This window comes from Rhinolophus ferrumequinum, chromosome 2 (genome assembly GCF_004115265.2).
Source record: "Rhinolophus ferrumequinum isolate MPI-CBG mRhiFer1 chromosome 2, mRhiFer1_v1.p, whole genome shotgun sequence".
In the NCBI taxonomy this organism is placed as follows: Eukaryota; Metazoa; Chordata; class Mammalia; order Chiroptera; family Rhinolophidae; genus Rhinolophus; species Rhinolophus ferrumequinum.
Window position 1 is genome coordinate 62,739,310 of NC_046285.1, and position 25,440 is coordinate 62,764,749.

The following is a 25,440-nucleotide window of genomic DNA, read 5'->3' on the forward strand; positions in this document are numbered from 1 at the left end:
CATTGGAATCAGAAAAACACCTCTCGCCGGCTCTGCAACTTTTCACCTAGGTTGCTGTGAGGGTTAAATAAGGTCATGAGTAGAAAGTCTCTGGCATATGGCCTGTATTTCATCAATATTAGTCCCCTTTCCCTCCTTATGAATCATTTAATGCTGCGGGGGGGGGGGGGGGAACCCTCTGTGCCCAAGGACCCAAAGGAAAGTAATGCCTGTGGGGGCACCCATCCCCAGAGAATGGTTCATGTGATCTTGGGCAAACGTCTTAACCTCTCTGTGCATCAGGATCTGCATCTGTAAACAGGGACTATAATACCACCTGACTCGTAGCGTTGTGAGGATTGAATGAATTAATACATGTAAAGCACTTAGAAAAGTGCCCAGCACATAGTAGGCACTACGTAAATGTTAGCACTTACAGATGGAATATAAGCTCCATTAGGGCAAGGTTTTGCTCCTTGAGGTATCCCTGCTACCTAGAAGAGTGTCTGCACAGAGTAAGCACTGATACCCCAAGAAATGAGTTAGAAATGCTAAGAAATCAGAAAGGGCCTCAAATTCTCCAGCTGATGTACAACTTCCTACTTGACCTGACGTTTTCTACAGCTGGCTGAGAAAACGTCTCAGCCTCTGATGAGGACAGAACTCTTTGAGGAATACTTTGCTCCCACCCACTCCCAGCAGGCAGTTCTTCAGTTGAAAGCTTTGTTCTCTTATCACAGGACAGGAACATGAAGGCCAGAAGCAGGTGCAGCCAAACAGGGCAAGCTGAACATTCTGGTTGGGAGACCACCTCCCCCACCAAGTTCTCACCTCCAGCAGAAAGAGGGAAATAATCATACTGTGGCCCTACCCAGCATGCAGCCTCCTTCTAGAACAGTCCGGCCTCTGGTTTAACTAATACTTTAATTACAAAGGATTCCCAGGCAGTAGATTGCTTCAGGAGCCTGTGGGTTAGTAAATGCATATTGAAAACAAGCATGGTCTGCAGGCTGAATAAAAAGCGGGTCTCCTTCAGAAATGAGCCACATCCTCAGCAGGCTTGAGGATGGAGACAAGGAGTTGTGAAAGTACAGTTTCCTGTCCCTGTCAGAATTGCTGAACATGCAGATTCCAGGGCCTCCCTTTAGAATAGCCAAATCAGCATTGGTGGGGGGGGAGGGGTAAGGATAGTGGAATGGGAATGGGGTAGAAAGGTGGAGGGTTGGGATGGTGAAGTGGAACAGAGCAGAAAGCTGCTTTGTTTTTTAATTAATGAATTTTATTTTTTAAACGAGTTTTAAGTTCACAGCAAAATTGAACAGAGTTCCCAAATACCACCTGCCCCCACACACTCGCAACCTCCCCCACTGTCAACATCCTCCACCACAGAGGTCCATTTGTTAACATGGATGAACCTACAACATTATCACCCGAAGTCCATAGTTTGCATATGGTTTCACTCTTGGTGTTATATACATTCTATGGGTTTGGACAAATGTATAATGGCACGTATCCACCCTTGTAGTCTCATACAGAATAGTTTCACTGCCCTAAAAATCCTCTGTGCTCTGCCTATGCATCCTCTCTCTCCTCTAACCTCTGGTAACCACTGATCTTTTTACTGGTTCCATAGTTTTGTCTTTTCCAGAATGCCATATAGTTGGTATCATATATTATATATATATATTTTTAGATAGGCTTCTTTCACTTAATAACACATAGTTAAAATTCCGCCATGTTTTTTCATGGCTTCATAGCTCATTTCTCTTTAGTGCTAAATAATATTCCATTGTATGGATGTACCGCAGTGTGTGTATCCATTTACCTACTGAAGGACGCCTTGGCTGTTTCCAGGTTTTGGCAATTATATATAAAGCTGCTCTAAACAGCCACATGTAGGTTTTTGTGTGAACATTAAGTTTTCAACTCATTTGGGTAAATACCAAAAAGCATAATTGCTGAATTGTATGGTGAGAATATGTTTAGTTTTGTAAGAAACTGCCAAAGTGTTGTACTATTTTGCATTCCTATCAGCAATGAATCAGAGTTCCTGTTGCTACCCATCCTTGCCAGCATTTGGTGTTGTTACTGTTTTGGATTTTTTTTAAGAGGTATATTGTTTTAATTTGTAATTTCCTAATGGCATATGATAATGAACATCTTTTCATAGTTATTTACCATCTGTTTATTTTCTTTGGTGAGGTTTCCATCCCGGTTTTTGGCCCAGTTTTTTAATTGGGTGTTGTTGTCTTTTTAATTGTTGAGTTTTAAGAGTTCTTTGTATATTTTGGATAACAGTCCTCTATAAGATGTGTCTTTTACAAATATTTTCTCCCAGTCTGTGGCTTGTCTTCTCATTCTCTTGAGGAATCTGCCTTTGTAACCAGCTCATTCATGCATGCAATAAAGTTTGAGGGTCACTGGCGTCTGAGGGGTGAGGAAATCTTTTCTCCAGCCATCAAAGCCTAACAGTGCACTTAAATTTTGCTTATAAATGCAATCCTATAAATAACAAAAGTTACAGATTTATAATGAAAATAATTAAAATTTACATTTGTGAATACCACAAAAATATCTTTAATAGTTCTTGTCCAGTTTTATGAAAATGGTTAGAGCATTAGAAAAATTTGGGAGACCGGGATCTAATGGGAATTCTGCTATTATCTAGCTAAGTGACCATGGATAAATGGCTAAGTGACCAAGGATAAATCTCTTTTTATCGCTAGACCCCAGTTTCCTCAGGTATAAGATGAAGAAGATGAATTAAATGAACTCCAAATTTCCCTCTGGTGCTGTGGTCCCATCTTTTCTATCAAAGCCAAGGCAAAGAGCATATTTCCATCAATGAAACTTCTGAGTAAACATGGGTGGGTACATATTAATAAGAAATGTCTTTGATTTGGCATCCCCTAGACCTTAGGTAACAATCATCAGAGTCAGGATTTAATGCAGATTTGCTAATGCATAGATTAAACAAGGTTATTGTTCCCACCAAACTGCTACTGTGGTCGGTAAAACAAACCCAGATTGCTAATGGCTAAATTTAAATGAGAAAGTGTGTGTACATATACACAATTACATATAGGGCAGAACATAGGGAATTTCAGACTCAACAGAGTTTGTGAATGCAAAGAGAAACAAAAATAGAAACCATCAAATAGCCAGATGGCTGAGTTTTCTATTTTTAAATATGAGTTCTGTGGAAGTATGTCAATGAGTAGAACTAAGAAAAATGTGGTAACCTTGAGTGTTTCTGTTTTTTAAACAAAACAATATCACACAGGGTATCAAATAGCAAAGAAATTATATAATGAAATGGAAGAAGTGAATGCTTTTAAGCGCCTCAAGCCCAGCCTTTAATATTACACCATGATCCAAAGCACTAATCAAACTTTCTTCAAGTTTGAAACTGTGAGTTATTTACAATGACTGTAAGATTTCCAAGAAATACCTAAATTAGTGGGTGAAGTTACCTTTTTTCCCCTCTCTCAAATTTCTACACTCAACTTCTTTTCAAATGTCCTAATATAATCATAACGTAGCCACAAAACGTGACAGAATAAACACATCCGTGGGTCATCAATGAGCCGAACTTTGTGAAACATCTAAGAAAATGTGTTTGGAAAAGGACTACACAGTTTAGAAGAATTTTAGAGTAACTCACGAATCAGCTAACCCAGTCAAAAGATTACTCACTTAAGAATGATATAATTACTTTCAGTTTGTTTAAAGCCAGTGAAAAGTTGACACAGTGATTAAACAAAAATGGGTGAAAAAAATAGAGTTACATTATACGGACTAAATTCAGGCTGTTCCAAGGAGTAGGCCCAAGGCTTATTTGAGGAAAGATTATCTTGACAAATTGGATAAACATTTTCTGCATGACAGGACGCTGATGGAGAGTCTGTTCTGCAAGCACACCTGGTGGTGGTTTGCTTAGTGTTTGACCAAGGTGTTCAGCTTGCCCGAGTTCTCCCAGGGGCTTTGTTTACCATTTGGCAGGTAGAGGCAGAGCCTGGGTAGGCCTTGGTAACGGTTGTTGGGCTCTGCAGATGTCTTACCCCACCCCAACCCCACCCCCATCTCCCATTTGGGTTAAAACAACTCTTGGCTAGACCAGTCCACAAAAGCCAACACCAGACTTTAACAAACAGTTCATGCTTAAGAAGGCCTGCAGTCTAATGTCCCTGAGGCAAATAAAAATGGCAAATGCAAATAAATGCACCAACACCCCCTCTGCCTTCCTTGGCTTCCTTCCATAGTCAACTGGGATGGAGAGGTCAGGTCCCACACAGGGCATTGCTATGGATGCAAATTTTCCAGCACACAAATCATCTCAGTACCAGGATGGAGAAAGTGTGAATTCAGTACTTTTCTACTCAAGGCCATGCTTACCCGGGCCCAAATAACTGTAGATATGGGCATATACGGGTTGTGACGTCTCCTAAGGCTTTTGTGGAGACTCTTGTGCTCTCAAGTTATCTAAATATCTGTGGGCGGGCCCCCAAAAGTGTCTTTGCTATGGCTTGGCATCCTTGAGAAGCAATCACTTGCTGGAGGCAGTAATTTGTGGATGGCTTCCTAAGGTCGGCCATTCAGTACTTTCTAGTGCTACTTTATCATTCAGAGAAGCACAAATTTGGGGAGCAGAACACCCAGAGATGTCACTAGACAGTGTGGGGACTCCCACTGCATTCAGTCTCTCCAACAAGAAATGAACAAACAGCCCCATTGTTAGAATGATTTTGGATTTTGCTAGGTCTATTTTATTCAACCAATATTGCTTTGTCAACTAATTTAAGTCAATTTGTGGCTCGTCCAGTGGTTCCGAGCATAAAGACCTTATTTTGCCATGTAGGATACACTGGTTTAAAATGGCATTAGAGGCATAGTCTTCGACCCTCTTCTCTTGGAGCACTGAAAGAAGGCAGTGCTGCCCAGAGCACCCATGGCTGATGGTCCCAAAAAGCATCTGAAGCATGTGGCAGCTCCAAAGCGTTGGATGCTGGATAGATAAACTGACCAGTGTGTTTGCTCCTCATCCATCTACTGGTCCCCACAAGGTGAGAGAATGTCTCCCTCTCATCATCTTCCTAAGGAACAGACTGAAGTAAGCCTTAACAGGAGATGAAGTAAAGAAGATCTGCATGCAGCAGTTTGTTGAGATGGATGGCAAGGTCTGAACTGATGTAACCTACCCTGCTGGTTTGATGGATGTCATCAGCATCAACAAGACCAGAGAGAACTCCTGTCTGAACTGCAACACCAAGATCGCTTTGCTGTTCATCGCATTACACCCGAGGAGGCCAAATACCAGTTGTGCAAAGTGAGAACGATCTTTGTCGACACAAAAAGAATCCCGCATCTCGTGACCCATGATGCTCACACCATCCACCACCCTGACCCCTTCATCAAGGTGAACAACACCATTCAGATTGATTTGGAGACTAGCAAAATGACTGATTTCATCAAGTCTGACATTGATAACCTATGTGTGGTGACCGGAGCTGCTAACCTGGGAAGAATTGGTGTGATCACCAACAGAAAGAGACAGAAGGGTTCTATTGATGTAGTTCACGTGAAAGATGCCGGTGGCAATGAGCTTTGCCACTCAGCTCTCCAACATTTTTGTTATTGGCAAAGACAACAAACCATGGATTGCTCTCCCCCGTGTGAAGGGTATCCACATCACCATTGCTGAAGAGAGAGAAAAGAGACTGGCAACCATACAGAGCAGTGGATGAAGTGATCTCTAGGTAACATGATTGGATGAGTCTTCATCTTTAATTAAAGATAATATAACTTGGAAAAAAAATGCCATTTGACGTAGCAATGGTTTTAATTTGTTAAGTCTATACATTCTTGGGAAGTCATTCCTAGGCACCATGATGTGAAGCACCATGGAGCTCCACCCTCTAGCAGAGTTCACTTTGCAATCCTGGAACTAAAACTTTAGTTTTACAGACTACAAATCCATGCTCCCCTCCCCAGCGTGAATGCTTCTTATGCCTTTTCCCACCCCACTGCTTCATTCCTCTGCCCATCCCCTTAACTGTTTTTCGAGGAAATAAACAAACCAAATAAAGTAAAATCAAACCCTGGGGAATAGCCAAAACAATAAAAGTGCTTGATTCAAAGTCATCCGATATTTAATGTGTATGTACTATGTCCCTAGACATATTTTGTATAATCCTCAGCCAGTGAAGTAAGTGTAATATACCTCTACCTTAAAGATGTGGGATCTCAAGTTTAAAAGACACTACATGACAAGTCCATATTCACATAGCTAGAATATCCAAAAGCTAGGAGTGAATTTCAATGACTTTACACCTGACCCAGTCCTCGTATTCATTTTATTAGGTTCGTGCAAACATAATTGCATTTTAAGGGTTAAAAACAATTGCAAAAACCACAATTACATTCACACCAACCTAATACAAGACTCCAACTCCTGTGTCTTTTAAACGTTGATTGAGTCAAAGCTGATGAGCTTTACTAGAATTTTAGGGCATAACAAAATAAATTTTTTAATGATATATGTTAATTATATTTTATATTCTAAACCTGATATTTGAAATAAAATTTCAATAAAATAAAAATGTGTTTTTTTCTGACAGGGTTTTTTTTTTTTATTCCCTAATGGGAAATGCTTTTAGTATGATTTGAATCTGAGTTGAAATCTTGGTTCTGATTCTGTGACCATGAATTCATAACTTACCCTCTGGTGGCCTCAGTTTCTGAATCTGTAAAATGGGAATAAAAACATTTCCAGGGTTGTTACACTTTATTATAGCATTAGTTTTCTATTATTTCTCCTTAGACATTTTCTGTTTCCCTCAGTAGACGAGGAGCTTCTTTTAAGCATGGACTTCATTGTCATCACGTATGTATCCTCCATTCATTTCACTGAATTATGTGTATACTATTTGTTGAATAAATAAATGATTTATGTGACAGCACTTGTCCTATGGTAAGATCTCAATAAATGTTCATTTATTTTCCTTTTCTTCTTTTTTATTGAGGACTAACAATCTACCATAGAAGACAGAAAATTGCTCAAATAATTAATTTTAGGCACTGAGACAAAAATGGAAGAGATACACAATTGTGCTCCTTTCTCCTGGAGGCAAAGAATTCTCTCCAGCTGACCCATAGCAGTATAGGCAAGTATATGACAGGTTGCATTGCAACATGCTCCCCGGAAGACTAAGTCATATAATGGAAGACTCAACATCCAAATTATCACGGGATTAAGAGAGCACAACAAATTGTTTTGTATATGTTTCAGAACCTATGAAAAAGCAGTTGAATGACTGGTCTTGCCATTCCCTAGGCATCACTTTCCTGTATAATTCATCTGGTTGCAGCTTTTTCACCTCTGTTAAGATATCAAAACTCTGCATAGGCACAAAAGAACCAAGGGAAAATGGTTTAACATGAAGGAAGGCAAAATATCCATTCACATTTCATACATGAGTAATATTGGAGGTGTTCTTTTTTTTTTAAGGGGGGGAGCATCTCACAGTGGCCCATGCAGGAACTGAACCAGCAACGTTGGTGCTACTAACACCATGCTCTAATCGATTCAATTGAGCTAACCGGTAGCCCCTTACATAAGTAGTATTGGGATTCAGCTCTTTCGCTGCGATTAGTCTGGGTTCCAGAGCAGGTCTAATTTCAGAGAACACCAAAGTATTTCCTACAACCTTGAATTGTTCGGCTAGAAGGTGCCAAGATGATATAGACAAATTGGGGAAAGAGTACTAACCCTGAGGGAACAAAATGCCAAAAGACATGGTTATGCCAGGTAGTTGTCATAATATGTTGGGTCAGTAATTTTAGTTGTTAATTTTCATGACTATCTGTTTCATCAACTGGAAAACTAGAGGGGTAAGGGATTTACAGCTTTGGTGTCATAATGTTTTTATGATACAATTTTCCTGCAGCTGAATTCTGCTGGAGAAAAATCACGCAACTGTGTTGACCAGTCATGACTACAAATCAAGAGGAATCTTTTATATCTTGCTATCCCTTTTGAAATTTTCATCTTCTCTCCACACTCTCTTTTCCCAGTTTTACTCTCAGCCAAGGAATTTACTTCATCTTTCATCTGGTGCTATGCTGTCCGATATGGTAGCCATGAGCCAAATGTGGCTATTTAATTTTAAATTAGCTCAATCAAAAATTCAGTTCCTCCGTTGTACTAGCCATGTTATGAGGGCAAAGTAGCGACATGTGCCCAGTGGCTACCATACTGAACAATGCAGATATAGAATATTTCCATCATCTCAGGAATTTCTACTGAATATCTCTGGTCTAACGTAGAGGAATTCTTTCATTTACTCAAGTCTGACTCCTAGACCGGTTGCAAAATACCCATCTATCTTCTTTCTTATGTCAATGGAAGAAGGGTCCTGATTGTATCAGAGAACCAACCCCTCTACTTGTCCTCAGAATAGTATTTTCTCTCACCAACTCAAGGACCTCCCTTTTTGTGTTGTTATTTTTTTCCCTTTATGCTAAATTATTCTCACTGGCAAACATGGACATCTCAAATCTTTAAAAAAAAAAAAAAAATTATAAAGTAATATTTTTCACTTCTAGGAAGATATAGTAGAAGTATGTTTTCCTACTATTCCTACTGAGTACAAAGTACAATTAAAACTCTGGCTGTTGTATGTAAAAGAAACATAAAAAGACTCTGAAAATTGGAGCGAGAAGGCTAGGAGACTTGGGATCCAAAAGAAAACACAGTGATGAATTCCCTAGGTTTTCTTTTTGCATCACATATCTCAGACTTGGAGATGAAGAAGTTGACAACCCAGAAATGTCAATAGGTGCAGACAAAACCCCACCAACAAAAACCTAGCCAAAGAAGGAGGAAAAGGGAAGCTTAGTAAAACAGAAAACTTTTACACAATAATTACTCAACTCCAGCCAAAAATCACAGAACAAAACTATGGCCCCATCTCCACCCAAGTCAGCAAAAGCCAAGTGGGGAGCCTTGAATTCCATCCTTGTGAGACTACATGGGGGTAACCCACTGGGATAATGTCAGAGAAGGCCAAGTAGGGAGCTGGGATTTTCATCCCCACCAGCCAGTAGCAAGGCCCAACTTCCACCCTGGTTTGTCAGTGGAGTCACTTGGGATATATCTGGACTTTCACCCACACCTGCAGTAACAAGGCACTTCTGCCCCTTCCCATCAGCGTAGGGTCAGGAAGGGCCTACGGAAGAGCCTAGTGAGGATTTTCACCACTACCCAGTAATAATAAAGCTACCTCACTGCACTGTCATTGGAGACAATGTGGGATCTGGAATTCGCTGCCCATTAGTAATAAGGAGCGTCCTCATCTCAGGTGTCAACAGAGGCTGCATGAGTAACCTGGATTTCTACCAACCTGGCAGTAATAAGACGGTGCCCCTTTTTCCCCTATAAGAGAGAGGTCAGAGAAAGCCAACTAAAACAGAATAATTTAAATAAGATATAGAGTCTCAAAACATAACATGAAAATATCCTGTTTCAAATAAGAAATTAGGCCAAGAACCAGGAGTATCTTGAAATGAACGAAAAAAGACAGTCAAAGGCTGCCAACAACAACATGACAAAGATGTCAGAATTATCTGATGACAGTTTTAAAGCAGCTATTGTCAAAATGCTTTATAAGCAACTATAAATATGCTTGGAACAAATTTTAAAAATTAAAAAGACTAAGCAAAGAAATAGATTACCCCCAAAAAAAAAATCTAAAGGGAAATTTGAGAACTTAAAAATACAAAATCAAAATTTAAAGACTAAGAGGATGGGATGAACAGTATAATGGAAGGGACAGAAGAAAGAATCAGTGAACTGGGAGAAAGAACAATAGAAATTACCCAATATGAACAACAGAGAAAGAAATCAACTTTAAAAAATAAAAATAAAAAAATAACAGACCCTTGGAGACATTTGGGACCATGCCAAAAGATCTAACACTGGTATCATCAGAATCCCAGAAGGAGAGGAGAAATAAGGCAGTGTCAAAAAAAAGTTCTCAACAAAATAATGACTAAAAACTTCCCATATTTGGGGGGAAACGTACATTTATAGGTTCAAGAAACTGAGCAATCTCCAAACAGAGTAAACCCCAAAAGTGCATGCCAAAATATATCATAATTAAACTTCTGAAAACTGAAAAACAAGAATCTTGAAAGCAGCCAGAGATGAGCAATGCCTTACCTACATACAAAAAAAGTGAGAATGATGACAGATTTTTCATCAAAAACCATAGAGGCCAAAAAGTGACTCAAAATTGTTCAAGAGCTGGAAAAAAAAAAAAAGAATGTTAATGTAGAATCATATACCCAATGAAAATATCCTTCAGGAATGAAGGAGAAATCAAGATATTCTCAGATGATGAACTACTAAGAGAATTTGTTGTTATAAGACTGACTCAGACCTTTTAAAAAAGAATAACTAATGAAAGTGAAAGTTCTCTAAACAGAAAGAAAACAAGCTTTCCTCATTTTTTTTTTTTTTTCACTAAATAGAAAATGTATTTATTTAGCCAAGCGTCTTTGTGAGGTCTGGTTTGTCAGAGAATAAGTTTTATTTTAAAAACAAATATAAAATTTTATATGAGATAATTATATGAAGAGATGAAGCAAGACTATGAAGTATGATATATAACTAAAAATTATTGAGTTATATAACTAAAAATTATTGAGTTAAGATCTGGAACTCTTTTTTCCTCAGTTACATTTGACATTCAATATTATTTTATATTAGTTTCAGTTGTATAGCATAGTGATTAGACATTTATATAATTTATACAGTGATCCCTCCTAATTAGTCTAGTACCCACCTGGCACTATACATAGTTATTGCAACATTATTGACTATATTCTTTATGCTGTACTTTACATTCTTGCAAGCTTTCCTTCTTTTAAAAGGAAATGTGGAATATCAAAAAGAAAGAATGTGATAAGCAAAAATACGGTTAAAATCAACAGGCTTTCCTTTTCTTCTTGAGTTTTCTAAATTATGTTACCAAGAGCCAGCATTTTGAAAAACTATACAATGAAATACACTTGGAAACACTACAGTTAAATAAAAATTAAATTCTAAAAAATATTCAAATAACCTGTAGGAAGGCAGAAAGAAGAATATAGAAAACAAAATACAAGATAGCATAATTAAGCCCTATTACATACATATCAATAATTACATTAAATGTAAATCGTTTAAATACACCAATTAAGAGAGTAAATTAAAAAGTGACCCAAATTTAAGCTGTCTGTAAGAAATTCACTTAACATATTATAACAATATAAGCAGTAAAAGGATGGAAAAGATATATCATGTAAACATGAATCAAAGGAAAGCAGGATTGGCTTATATCAATAACAGATGAAGTAGACTTCAGCACAAAGAAAATTACCAGAGACAGAAAGGTATATTATATAATGATAGATGCTCAACTGACCAAACAGAGCTAGCATTCCTAAATGTATATAAACCAAAAAACCGAGCTGCAAAATATGTGAAGTAAAACTGATAGAACCAAAAGGTAAAATAGAAAAATTAATGATTATAGTTGGTGTTTGAGTTTAAACACTCCCCCTCTCCCCGGTCAACAATTGATAGAACAATAGACATAAAGTCAGTAGGGATATATAAGATCTCAGCAGCATCATCAACCAACAGTATCTTATCATTTATAGAACACTCCACCCAACAACAAGAGACTATACATTCTTTTCACAGGCCCCTGAAACACATGCCAAGATAGACCGTATTCTGGGCCCTAAAAAAAAAAAAAAAATCCTCACGTGTGAATCTACAAACATACTTCTAACTAATCTACGAATCAAAGAGAAAGTCTCAAGAGAAATTTAAAAATTACATTGAACTGAATGAAAATGAACATATGCTTTAAAATTATCATGATACCGAAACTAGACAAAGACTAGAAAAAAACAAATAAAAATCCTACTGACAAATATCCCTCATTAATATAGACATAAAATACCTTAACAAACTATCAGTAAATAGAATTCAGCAATATATAAAAAGAATTCTACACATGACCAAGTGGGGTTTATTCCAGCCATGTAAGACTGGTTCAATATTCAAAAGTCAATTGATGCAATCCACCATATTAAGAGGCTAACAAAGAAAAAAATCACGTGATCACATCAATGGATGTAGAAAAATCATGGGACAAAATTCAACACCCATTTTTAATAAAAACTTTCAGAAAAATAGAATCAGAGGGAGCTTCCTCAAATTGATAAAGAACATCTACAAAGAACTTGCAGGTAACATTATACTTAATGAAGAAAGACTCAAGGCTTTTCTTCTAAAATGGGAAACAAGAGAAGGATGTCCACTCTCACTACTCTTATTCAACATAGTGCTAGAAATTTTAACCAGTACAGAAATTCAAGAAACATAAATAAAAGGCATAGAGATCAGAAAGGAAAAGGTTAAATTGCCCCTATTTAAAGATAACATGATTGTCTACATAGAAAATTCAGTCTGCCCCCCCAATTAGTGAGTCTGCCTCACTAATAAGTTAGCTGAGCAAGATCACAGGATATAAGATCAAGTACAAAAATCAATTGTATTTCTTTATACTAGCAAGGAACACATAGACACCACAATTAAAAATATACCAGTTACAACCGTTCCAAAAAAAGGAAATATTTAGGTGTCAATCTAACAAAATATGAATAAGATTTGTATACTGGGGGCCGGCCCGGTAGCTCAGGCGGTTGGAGCTCCGTGCTCCTAATGCCAAAGACTGCTGGTTCGATTCACACATGGGCTAGTGGGCTCTCAACCACAAGGTTGCCAGTTTGATTCCTCGGATCCCGCAAGGGATGGTGGGCAGTGCTCCCTGCAACTAAAATTGAATACAGCACCTTGAGCTGAGCTGCTGCTGAGCTCCCAGATGGCTCAGTTGGTTGGAGCGCGTCCTCTCAACCACAAGGTTGTCGGTTCAACTCTCGCAAGGGATGGTGGGCTGTGCCCCCTGCAACTAACAATGGCGACTGGACCTGGAGCTGAGCTGCGCTCTCCACAGCTAAGATTTAAAAAGGACAACTTGACATGGAAAAAGACCTGGAAGTACACACTGTTCCCCAATAAAGTCCTGTTCCCCTTTCCCAATAAAATCTTAAAAAAAAAAAAAAGATTTGTATACTGACAACCATAAAACACTGATACAACAAATCAAAGATGTTCTAAATAAATGGAGAGACATGTTCTAAACAAATGGAGAGACATACCATGCTAAAGGATTAAAAAGACTCAACATAGTAAAGATGCTAATTCTCAAATTGATATATGGTCTTTGAATTTCTATCAAAATCCCAGCAAGATTTTTTGTAGATATAAACAAGATTACAGTTGACATTGAACAACTCAGGGATTAGGGGCACCGGCTCCCGTGCAGTTGAAAACTTGTGTATAACTTCTGACTTCCCAAAAACTTAACTACTAATAACCTACTAATAGGCTGCCAGAAGCCTTACCGATAACATAAACAGTCGTTTAACACATATGCTGTTGTGTTATATATGTTATATACTGTGTTCTTACAATACGGTAAGCTAGAAAACGGAAAATGTTAAGAAAATCATAAGGAAGAGAAAATATACAATATTTGTTAAAAAAAAATCCATGTATAAGTGGACCCACGCAGTTCAAACCTGAGTTGTTCAAGGGTGAACTGTATTCTAAAATTTATATGGAGAGGTAATTTGCTAAGTAATATGTACCAAACAAACACTGTGCTGGGTAGTTTATAAATGCATGTTGTTAAGGTCGCCCCCTTGTTAATACCAGTCAAAAAAAAAAAAAAAAGAAGAAGAAGACAAAAATACTCACTCCTTTCAATTCCCTGTGACTTTTCTACATGTCAGCCCCTAGCTGCAAAGAAATTTCAGCATCATGGAGCAGTAAAACCACGAGAACTTGCCTTAGAATACTCAGCCAACTAGCTGAGTGACGTTCTGCAAGGCATTTAATTTGTTTCCTCATCTCTAAAATGAGGAGAGTGACATTACATAGCTATTGTGAGGCTCAAATGAGATAATAAAGTGAAAAGTAATTTTTAAATATTATATGATTGTTACTTGTTATTAATAAAACAAAAATAACAAAACAGAATAATTAAAGGCTCTGGTGATGTCTAAGTTTGTTATAGGCACACACAGACTCCCTGGAAGCACATTCTGCCAGCATTTACACACATGCACACACACACACACACACACACACACATTTTCATTGTAACTGCTTCTCCCCTTCACCATCATTTCTTACAAGCAAATGCTCTTATTATACGAGAACAAGTCTTGGTTTACTTGGCTCATGTTGGGGAATAAACATAAAATAAGGAAAAACAGAGAAATGTGGATTCCACTCAGTTCAGTGCATACTAATTGAGTACCTAGTAGGCATTTAGTACTAAACAATGCTCCAAGGATACAGAGTTGAAGAAAACCAAATCCTTATCCTCAAAGATTTCACAGCCTAGCAGAGGAGACAGGCCATGTACAAACAATTTCTATAAAATAGGATAGAGGAACACAGAGACCCCCTCGCCCAATCTGGGGACGTCAGGGAGGACGCATGAGCCAAGGCAGCCTGGCAGGAAGGGGATGAGCTAGGCAAAGGAGCAGTAGCATGAAGTAGCTGGGTGCACCAGGCAACCCCGAGTACCCGGTGTCATAAAGCATCAGCAAAGGGTCTGGAGAGAAGATCCGACAGAGGTAAGCAGAAAACAGATCAAAGAAAGCTTTGTTTACCATGCTGAAAGGTAGAGCTTTACTCTCTTAAGTATGAAGAACCATCGGAGAGTTTTTAACCGTGAGAGCAACACGGTCAGAATTGTGTTTTAGATGGATTTCCTGGTGACAAAGAGAGGGGAAAAGAATGGAGGTAGTGAGACAGGTGTGGGGGGGGGTAGGAGGAGTCAGGAAATGCAATAATAGTCCAGGCAAGAGGTAACGTAGGAAAGAAATCAAGCAGTAGCAGTCAAAAATATGTAAAGGATAAAATTGATAAGATTTTGTGATTGATTGAACATGGGTATGGAGACAGAAATGAAGAAAAGGAAGTAGTCACGGTGTCCCCCACATCGTTTTTGTCTTGGATAAACCAGGTAGGTAAGGTGGGGGTAGAGGTAGGGGGTTGGTGTGAGAGCCATTGCTTGGGGAAGATCAAAGAAACGGTGGGCACCCGTCCATTCAGGTGTGCCTGGAGTGGTCAAGACAGACAAGGAGTCACTCCCCTTGGTGAGTGACAGCGAGCTTGGGTTGACACAAGAAATACTCAAATACTAGAATCCAAATGGATACTGATGTTAACTACCCAAACAGCCACAGTCTTCATACTTGCCCCCAGAATGCTATCATTCTATCATTAAAACACGTAGGCATTTAAGAGACCAGCAAAAAGAAGACAGTGACAGTTCAGACTTGAACGACCAAAGGCAGAATAAGGATACCAGTATGCTGAGTTGCTGTGCTCACATCTGCTTTTCACAGAGCTGAGAGCAGTTACATGTACGCCACTGGCCTCCTTTCTCATCTGAATAAGGAACAAGGAAATACCACATATAAGATGTGACAGGGTGCCAGTACAGAAGCGTCAGCGTTACTTGTGTAAAATAAGCACAACCCTATTCTGCCAGGGCCACATGGTTTAGTAGCCCTTGTGACATTCTGCCCCTCTTGTCATCCTCTGAATGTCATCTCCCCTAAAGCCCTGGGCTTTACCCCTCTCATCCTAGCTCTGCCACCAATTGGGTTGTTTGTTGTGTGTGGTTTTTTTGTTTTTTCTGTTTTTTGTTTTGTTTTGGGTTTTTTTTGAGGATTATAGAGATTGGAAAAAAAAATGTGTTCCTATTATTGCAAGTGCCCCTTACCTACCAAATAACTTTCATTTGCCCCCAGGTACCAGGCAACTATGTGCTTTCCTTCTGCTGTTTGCGGTCTTAGTCACCGCTCTATGGAAGGATTAGGTGCAAATGTCACTCTGCTGTTTCCTCCAGTAGATTATGCAAGTATACCTGGATTGTGTAAGTACATGTTAGCCTTTCCCTCCAGTGCTCATACAGCAAGGAGTGTTTGAGATTTTTTTTTCGTCCTTGCAGAGGGATGGAATGAGCAAGCAAAGAGTCATACCTTTCTTTCTCTTGGCAGGCAGGAATATTGAACTAGATGCCTGCCAAACTGCCAATCCATGTATGGAACATGTCCAATAACCTAGGGACTGAAATTCAGGATGGCCACTAACTGTTCAGGCGGTGTTTACTGGAAATTTTTTCTTTATGAAGAAAATCCTTTAAGGGGCTCCTTTCAGTTCAGTTGTAACAGTAAGACCTCCCATGCACTAGAGAGAGCCATGCAAAGAACTCTTTTACTAGAGATTAAAATAGTAATTGATAAACTTGACAGGCTGCATCATTCTCTGTGGTAGCCCAGGAGAGCTGATCTCAACTTTGTTTAGTCTCATTATGAACTCAGATCCCACTTCTCCTTCAGATCTGTGTGGACCAGAGACTTCAAAGTTGGTCTGGGGACCAGTGCTGGTTTACCACCTGATTGTTACTTGTTAGCTGTAAGTATAGAAATGTGGAGTAAGCCGTTAGAAACATTTCTAGAAATCCAACAAAGTAATTTTGTCTCTAATAATTAAAAAGTTAAGTGTGTAAACTTTTTTTAACATCATTTTTCTAATAATTCATTTTAATTTTATTTTATAAAAGTATATATCAGCTGAGGGTTAGAAAAAATTTTTTTAAAGCTCTAGAGTCTCCATTGATTGAGAAGCACTGGTAGATAAAGGAACACGAGACAAAATTCAAGTGTCTTGAGCTCCAACCTTTGCTCTTTCATCAACTATCTGTATGGACAATTTACTTCCTCTCAGGGAGTACAAGTTCATATTTACAGTGGGATGGGGGTGGGGGTGGACACTGGACATTAACCATACTTCTATGCTTAATAACATCACCTTTTACCCTTGCTAGGATCTATAGACTGATCTTTAATTCCACTCCATCACCCCACTCCGTTAAACATATCCAATTAGACAAAATCCTCTGGACTCCATCACTGAAATGCACCTCGCATCCCCTTGCCCTACCTTCCGCCTTATTTCAGGTTTCCTTTTAACTTAGCTTCCTGTCTCCAGGCTTGGCTCTCACCAAACTGTTGTTAGAGATCTTGAAGATGTCATCCTGTGCTTACAGAGGAGTGCCTCACTGCCCGTACAATTTCAAGCTCTTTGCTGAACCTTCAAAGTCCTTTGTAATCGGGTCTGCCCAGCACTCCTGGCCTCAGCTCCAGCCACCCTTCCCAAAACATCCTAAGCCCCAGCCACTCTGGGCTCCTTGCGGCTCCTCGGACACACCATGATCCCTTGTTACACCTCCATGCCTTGTTTCAATTCACCCTGTCACCTCAGCCCTGGAATGCCTCGGCCTCCATGTCTTCCTGGCAATTTCATCGTTCAAAACTCAGCTCACTTCACTATCTCTCTATATTTTCTCTGGAATTTCTCTTCTTCTATCAGCTGTAACTACTCCTTTATCTATGTGTTCCTCTCACTTTATATTCACATTTATATACATGTTTTATACAGTTATTAGTTTATCTGTTTTGATTCTGCTTTCAAAGCCAAGATACCTTGTGAATCATAATAATCCCAGCAACTAGTATAGTGCCCCACCTATAGGAGACACTCAGTTGTTCGTCGATATTATGAGTTGAGACACTCATTCATTCATTCATTCATGCATGCATTTATTGGGGATCATCTTGTGTCAAGCTCTCAGGATCTAGTGATGACTAAGACAAATTCACAGCCATCATGGAGCTTACATTACAATGTGGGAGACAGGAAACAAACAAGTAGGGAGATAAACAAAAACAAGTAAACAAACAAACAAGATAATTACATGTTGAGATCATTGCTATGAAGGACCTAAACAGACGGATGAGACAGAGACTGCTTGGGGGAGGCCGCTGTCCCTCCAAAGGAAGATCAGAGGTTCCTGTCTGAGAAGATGACCTGTGAACTGAGATCTGAAAAATGCAAAGAGCAGAAGAAGGAAAGGGACTGGCCTTTTGTTCAAGGAACAAAAATAAGACCAATTTTTGCATAGTGAGCAGGGTTGAGCGGTCTGAAATAAAGTTAGAAAAATAGGTCCCAGGATATAGGACCCCACTAGAGTACAGTAAGGAGTTTAGACTTTACTCTGAGCTAGAAGTCTGACGTGTTTTAAGCCAGGGAGTTGGCTTGGTCAGAATAAAATTTTAAGACATTTACTCTAGTCCCTGTAGAGAACGGCTTAAAGAAGAGCAAGAGATCAGCAAACAGATGAAGGGGTTATTCCACGATTCTAGGGCAGACGTGGGATTGCTTAGACCAGGGGTAAGAGAGCAAAGGAAAAGGGTGGAGAGAAAGGAGCCGTGGCAAAGATGGCATCTGGAAATTAAATGAAAAGGATTTGGTGGTGGATTAACAGCATGTGGAGCTGGGGGGTGGGGGGAATAATGGAAATATAGTAGCAACGAAGGATGACCCTAGTGTTTTGGCTTAATCATCAGGGTAGAAATTGGTGGTATTGATTGAATTGATGAAGGCTTGGTGAGGCAGCAGTTGGAACCGGGTTTTCCGTGGTAGGTTGGGGGAATGACTAGGAATCAAGAGCTCTGTTCGGTTGGAGATGTATATTAGACATCTAAGAGAAGCTGTCAAGGATAAGTAAATAACTAACTGATAGAAAAGGAAGCTGAGGCTAATAAACAGGTATACAGGTACCAAGGGTTAGAACCACGCAAGTCCATCGGACTCATAAGCGCTAAGCTAAGCAGCCTCATCTCCAGTACATGTGAATTAGCAATTGTTTTTTCAGGCATAATTGGCAAATAAGTACAAAAGATTTGGAAAGAGAAAGGTAAAAGAGACAAGAAAAGAAGAACAGTTTTTGTTTTTCTAAATTTTCTCTCCCTCCCGGAGCACAATCTTAAAAGAAAGAAAGGATGCTGAAACAAAATAGCCTCTGCCCTGGGTCTAATTAAGAACATGCACTCTGGGCAGCTTGGGTTCAGATACTAACCCTACCAATTACCTCTGTGTGACTTTGAAAAGTTTCCTTCAAATTTTGCACCTCAGTTTCTGATCTATAAAATATTTTAAAATACGACCTTCCTCCAAGTGTTGTGAGGATTTACTGAGTTAACACGTATAGTGGGTGCTTCCAACACTGTCTGTCACACAGTAAGAGCTCACAGAGGGTTAGCTCTAACCTGAGCTTCTGTAAGGGGTGGCTGCTGAACCCAGCAATGCTGAACCACTTCCAGTTATCTAAATGAGCCAAGCTTCCCTCCACTGGGTCTTTTCCCAGTTCTACTCTAAGGAGATGTATGTGTCCCTAAAAACCACCATGCTATGCAAAATTGTGCAATAAAAACCACAAGGTTTATGGAAAAATGGGGTTTAGTAACACAACACTCAAAAATATCTTCAGTGATACATGAAAAACTATAGGAATCAAAATTTAAAATGTTTGTGCCTCAAAGGACACTATTAAGGATGAAAAGAGGATGAAAAGACAATCCAGAGAATTGGAGAAATTATTTGCAAATCGTATATCTAATATGGGTCCAGTATCCAGAATACATATGTAAAGAACATTTACAACTCAACAACAGAAAGACAAACAATCCAATTTAAAAATGGGCAATGGAGTCGAGCAGACATTTCTCCAAAGGAGAAGATACAAATGCCAAACAAGCAGATTAAAAGATGCTCACCCTCATTAGTCATTACGGAAATGCAAATCCAAACCACAGTGAAATATCACTTCATACCCATTATGAAAGAGACAGAGAGAGAGAGAGAGAGAGAGAGAGAGAGAGAGAGAGAGAGAGAGAGAGAGAAAGAAAGAAAGAAAAAAGAAAAGAGAGATAGAAAGAAATGCAGGAAATGATCAATGTTGAGTATGTCGAGAAATTGAAACCCTCATACATTGCTGGTAGGAATGTAAAATGGTGCAGCCACTATGTAAAACATTTTGGTGGTTCCTTAATAAATTAAACATAGATTTACCATATGACCCAGACATTCCACTCCAAAGTATATATCCAAAAGACTTGAAAACAAAAACTTGTACATAAATGTTTATTTCACAAATGGGGAAATGAGGCTCAGAGAGGTTAAGGGACTTGTTCAAGGTCATTCGGGTGGAAATACAGAGCCAGGATCTGAGCCTTGTCTTTCTAGATGCTGGAGAAGAGCACAGACTTCAGAGCAACGCTGCCTGGATTCAAACCTCATCTTTACCCTTTACTTGAGCTAAATGACCTTATCTGCCTCAGTTTCCTTATCTTGAAATAGGGATGTCAACAGTATCTATATCAATGGCTTGTTCTAATGAGTGAATGAGTTGATATGTTTAAAGTAAATAGCTATATCTCCTGGCTATGACCTGCACTGGTTGTGACATAAGGATAAACTGTTGTTACTATGACTACAAATACTAATTTGGTCCATTATCTTTGTTAGATGCACACCATGTAAGCCTGGAAACACTACTTCATACATGAATTAATCCATGTATTAATGGAAATATCTGAGTATAAAAAAAGGTTGTTTCAAGACTTTAAGGATAAAATTATTTTTAAAAAAGAGTTGAATTAAAATCAAATAAATCTCTGATGCCAGTATTAAGTCCACAAGTATTAAACAAGGAAACAAATTAGTTAGACAATGTTTTTACTGATAAATGCAAAAGATAGGTTATTTTATTATTTTGCTTCTGAAATTATGTATTTCCAAATAAATATAAATGTTAGAAATCAATTAGGCCATTTTATGGTTCTGATTACTCTCCATGGGTCCCCACCCACGTCCCAAGGTTGTATAAAATTTTTCCAGTCTTTCTTTAGAGGGACTGGTCCCTTTGCAAGTGGATAAATTTTTTGCATATTGAGCCTACATTTATAGGTATCTTTGAAATTTAGTCATATTAAATTAAATGCATACATCTTATTTTGCACATGCTATATGTGAAAATATTGTCTCTTTATTAATTCTTTTAACGATAAATTAAGAGCAAAATCTTATTTTATAAGTTGGAGGGAAACTAAGTTGTATTCCTAAGAGAAGATTAAAAATATGGTCACTGATTTTTGTATGGCTCGTTTTTTAAAGTTATATATTTAATTACATGTCTAGTGCCTTCAGTTAACTTAGAAAAAAAGACTTTCACTTAGGTTTGGTAAACGATCCTGAATTACAAATAATTTCATAGAGTACGCTCATTCATTCATTCCACATGCATTGAGAATATACTGTATACTTCACAGATTTCATCATAATAGCAAAAAATGAGAAATGATTTAAGTGCCCATTATAGGAGAACACTGAAATAAATATTATATAGCCATTGAAATAAATGGTAATCAACACGTTACAAGTCTTTGTAAGCATAAAATTAAATCATGTGTGTGAAAGCACTTCCATAAAGAGTAAAGCACTTCCATAAACAGTAATTGACTACACAATTGTTGCTTCTATTGTTTTTATTAACATGTAAAGCTACAAAAAATAAATAAATGAGCTGTTTAAGAGAGGGAAAAATTGGAAATAAAGAACAAGGGCAACCCTGGTAATACCTAGACTCGATATTTGACTACAACACACATTTTGTTTGTTAGATATTTGGTCTGCATCAGACAAGAAACTAGACTGACCATATTTTCCCTCTTTTGTCCTGTATTATAAGAAGGGGCATATTTAAAGTGAATGCTACACTTTCAGAGACCTATTTCAGCTGAAATAATGATTTACTTCAAAGTTTTGGAGAAAAGGCTCTGACTAAATGCAGAAAGGGTGTGGAATCTGCCATTTTTCTATTGCAGTGGGGAGAGGGACACACGGGAGGAGTCAAAGCCCAGGCAACTCAAATCAGAAAAGTCTCAGAAATTTAAGCAAGAGACTCTGAACTGGAAACTTAGGACTCATTATCTCAAATCAAAAACCCCTGGTCATTTCCCATTATTATTGTTCTCCTTAAGGGAGATGCAATACAGTCATTTAAAAATAAATAATAGCTTTGGAATCAGATTTGAATTTAAATCCTAGCAGCTTTGCTTTATTAGCTGGTCAGATTATTTACCTTTCAGAGTCTATTTCCTCTTAAAAAGGAGTAGTAACACAATTTACTTCAAGAGGCGGTTGTTATGTGGGTTAAGCACGAACAATAATAATAGTGAACATGCACTGAGTACTTCTCACATGCCCAGTCTGTGCTAAGTTCCTTCCATATGCTTCTCGTGGTGACTCCTCACACTGTCCTATAAGAAAGGCAGTATGGGCTCTATTTTGTAGTGGAATAAACTGAGGTTTAGTGATACCACACAACTAACAAGTGGTGAAGCCAAGACCAGTAAAATATCAATGGAAAGCCTAGCACATAACTGTTATTTTTAAAATGTAGCTCCTTAAGCAGCCTTAGTGGGGTTTCAGGAAGAGGAGACAGTCTTTCCTTTCTCTTTGGTACAGAACTCAGAGGTCCCACTTCCCATGGGGACCTGTAGTGGCTCCACATAGACCTCTCCCTCTGACCTTGTGCCAAGGTAAACGTAATTTACATCTTGTGATCTCACACAGAGAAAGTGCAGCAAGATGCAAATATTGAAACAAAACTTTGAAATGGGCAGCAGTCCCCCTAAGCGTGTACACCATGTGAAGCAAATTCACGTCTGTTTTTACCTCTGACTCACTGAAGGAACTGAGTAGTGGGGAGCCATGCGATGAGAGCCTGGCAGAGTCCTGACCAATCTAATTTATGTCCTAATCTGCTATTGAATCTATTCTCATTCCTACAAACCACGAGTGGCCAACTAAGGCAGGGAGAAAATGGGCTTCACAATTCTTGACTCCACTCACTTCCCAGCAGGGTGTCCTTGAACAAGTTGCTTAATTTCTCTGAGGCCCATTTCCTTATCAGTAAAATAAAGATAAGAGTAGCTATCTCATCAAATTGTTAAGAGGATTAAATGAGATCTTTCTGAATCACAAATCCAATAGAAGCCTGACTTTTACTGCTTGTAGGCCCCCCCCAGGGCTCTTCTGTGCCTTTCTGGTAAAATACAACCCCCCTGGGAAGCCCACCAGCACCCCTCCCATTTGCTCTCTCCTTCTTCAGGCTCCAGCCACATAATGCTACTTGCACTTTCCCAGATACAGTTGTCCTCACTTGTGTCTCTTTAATTGTTCTTTCACCCAGCAAAGAAAAATAAAAACGTGAGCCCTGTTATGAGTAAGGCCTTGGACTAAATATTGGGACTACAACTATGGTAGCAGACACACACAGCCCCTGCTGTCAAAGACCCTGAGATCTAGTGAAAGTTCAGGGGAGCAAAGTGGCCATTACAGTTCTGGGTGCTGAGTGATGCAAGAGGGAAGGGCAAGGTGCCATAGGAGTGCATAAAAAAGGGCATTTCACCTAGACTTGGAAGGTCTCAGAAAGCTGTCTGCAGAAGTTAGATTGTATCTAGAGAGTAGCTCGAAAGGGAAGTAGGTGTGACCTTGTGGGAATCACAACTCTGTCTGCATTCTTTGTGTACTGCTGAAAAAGATCATATTATTTACCAAAAGGAGAAGTCTACATCTCTTTGGCTATACTCTCCGAAGGTTTAGTAAATCTCAGTCCAGTATATTTTCCATTTCTTTACGACCTTCTCACAAAAGAGCCTTTTAGTGGTCCAGGACCCATGGGTGAAATATCCCAGCAATGGGTCAGTAGAAGAGTGATGTGTCCAGGGAAATTTTCCCTGAGAACCACATAGGAATTTTTTTTAAGAGGAGAGAGGGGGAAGGATAGCATTTCTTCTTGAAGAAATTATGGAACTTTAAAATCACCTTTCAGGAATCCCCATTGAAACAATCGATTGAATTAAGGATTATTAATAGGTGCTAACACCATTAGATGAAAAATTGTTGAACAGGATACTCAAAAATCCCTTAAAATGAAAAGATCTGATGCTCCTCACCTTACCCACATAATCAAACTCAAAACTTCCCTCTGAAGCATTTGACAGGTTTCTTCTCTCATACCTTTGATTTTTTTCATTCCAAACTTTATTCTAAATCTTCTTTTGCTATTTCTTAATATGAGTGTCTTTAAAGTTTAATCTTCTGGGAGGAGCCGGTTAGCTCAGTTGGTTAGAACGTGGGCTCTTAACAACAAGGTTGCCAGTTCGATCCCCACATGGGCCAGTGTGAGCTGTGCCCTCCACAACTAGATTGGAAAAACACACCTAAATAAAAAGTTAAAAGAAAATAAAAGTTTAATCTTCTGCCCTTTATTCTTATACTGTAGTCTTCCTGGGCAAGCTCAGCCACTCCCAAGATCTTAACCAAAAACTATATGCTGATCACCTCTGAATAATCTGTGCTTCCATCTCAGATCTTTTTCAAAGCTATGCACCGTAGTCCAACCGCTTGCAGGCCTCGCTCACTGGGACTTTCTCAGCTGCAGCTTTCCTATGCTTAATGTCTCCCTTTTCCTGGCCCCAGTCAGTAATGTTCCCCATCTTGCATTTAACTTAGTTAATGCCCTCATGATTCATCAGTGAGTTATCCAAGCCAGAAATCTGGTGGTCTTTCTTTACATTGTCAGCAAAGATTTATTTATTATCTACTAATGGCTACTATATTTATTGTTAGGCAAGCAGTAGGAAAAAATCATTTTCAACACTTATTCACATGGAGAAATGGACATTGGTTAAATGATCACACAAATACATGAATAGTTATAAACTGAGATACATGTTTTAAAGGAAAGCAATATGGAGCTAAGAGAGAATAAAACAGAGAACCTAACCCAAGCTAGGGGTGGGATGGGGAAGTGGACAAGGAGATTCATTTCATAAAATACATCTCTGAAAAAATATTTGAATTCAAAGATACGTTGGAATTAACTTACTGGAAGATGGGAGAGATGGGTGAGTAAAGAAGTGGTGATTTCTAGGAAGAGGGAAGAACACATGCAAATTCCTTGAGGCAGCTCTTTTGAAGAAGTGAGAGAATGATGGTGTGGAAGGAGCACAGAGAACAAGAGGTAAAGAGTCTAAGACTGGACTGGAGCGATCATTGGGGCCAAAACTTACTGAGCACTGAAGACCATACATAGTGATTTGAACATTACCTTAAAAACAATGGGAAGGTATTGGAAAGTATTAAACATGGCAGGGTAAGGCTGGGGTGGAGGTTAATATGTGTTGTGCAAATATCACTGGCTGATAAACGAAAAATTCTTGAAGGGAATATATAAGGATGTGGGGATGCCCGCCAGGCGGCAGCCGCAGGAGTCTAGATGAAAGATAACAGTGGCTTGCCCTGAGCCGATGGCAGTGGAGATGGAGAAAAGCAGATAGAGTCAAGTAATATTT

The 25,440-nt window shown here is 38.9% G+C and overlaps 1 pseudogene; it reads left to right on the forward strand.

Annotated features, from left to right (window-relative positions):
- The first annotated feature begins 4,927 nt into the window (after nt 1-4,927).
- LOC117038561 (40S ribosomal protein S4, X isoform-like) lies at nt 4,928-5,723 on the forward strand (annotated as a pseudogene).
- Nucleotides 5,724-25,440: the final 19,717 nt, after the last annotated feature.